The 1,159-nt window shown below is 44.7% G+C and overlaps 1 pseudogene; it reads left to right on the forward strand.

Moving 5' to 3' along the window:
• The window catches only part of LOC148586893 (uncharacterized), a 7,675-nt pseudogene extending 7,432 nt beyond the window's left edge, over window positions 1–243 (forward strand).
• Window positions 244–1,159: the final 916 nt, after the last annotated feature.

Below are 1,159 nucleotides of genomic sequence, written 5' to 3' on the forward strand. Positions count from 1 at the left end.
CAGAAAACTCATAATAATCAATCTATCAATGCTTCTCTCATCAAAGCCTGGCCCTTTGCCGTTCCCTTCTCCTTTGCTGTGCTAGGACCAAACCTATTCCTTTTCAAAATTTCAAAACAGGAGCATATCACCAGGATACTCGACCAAACTACTTGGAACGTCAATGGTTCTCTTCTTGCTCTTCAAAAATGGTCTCCTACTGCTACCATAGGAGAACTTTCCCTGAAAGATGTTCCCTTCTAGATACAAGTGCATGGTCTTCCTCTATGCAATATGACTTCCAGAAATGCTGTAGCCATTGGAAAAGGCTTGGGTCATCTCCTAAAAGTATATGAGGTCAATGGTGCTTCCTCCACCTTTCGTAGCTACCTCAGAATCCTGGTGGAGATTGATTCTTCGAAGCCTCTGAAACCTGGCTTCTCTTTTGCTAGACCTGATAGTGAAGTTACATGGGTGAGCCTTAAGTATGAAAGGCTCAATGTTTATTGCACCGATTGTGGTTTGATTGGGCACAAACAGTTTTTCTACCTAACACCTCAAGCTGATAGATTTCCTGCCAGGTACAAATCCTCCCTCAAAGTCAATACTCTCCAATCTTCTTCCTTCTCAACCCAATGATCATCATACAGTAAACTCACCCCAACCTGGTTCTTCTCCCAAGTTTGACCAAGGCCTTGAGTCAACCCAGCTCCAAATATCTAGCTCCCCTCCGAATGCTAGCCAACCTGAACATTCCCCCAAACTTGTCTCTAACCTGACATCCCAATACCCCAAGCCCTCTCCAAACACTCCAAAGTTAGCCCACCACCTCTCACAAACTGCTTATCCTACCAAATATATCAGTAACCCCATTTCCCCTACCGCCAAAAAAATTGACACACCTCTCCACATTCCATTAAATGCTCTTTCACTTTTTCAAAAACCGATACCCCTCCTTGTCAACAGCTCGTTGGAATCCTACCAACCACCTGATCCCTGCTTAATGGATCTAACTCCTTTCAGGCCCATTATAGCCCACTTAGACTTCTTAGCCCAAAATCTTCAGCCCAAGCCTACTCAAAACTCCTCCCCTATCCCAACGATTTTAATAGCCGCAGCACCTTTGGCCTCTCTCGCCAAAAAACTCCTCTCTTCCTCTAGAAAAGCTTCCTGTTCCCCT

The sequence above is a fragment of the Corylus avellana genome, chromosome 3 (assembly GCF_965113065.1).
Source record: "Corylus avellana chromosome 3, dhCorAvel1.hap1.2, whole genome shotgun sequence".
Taxonomy (NCBI): Eukaryota; Viridiplantae; Streptophyta; class Magnoliopsida; order Fagales; family Betulaceae; genus Corylus; species Corylus avellana.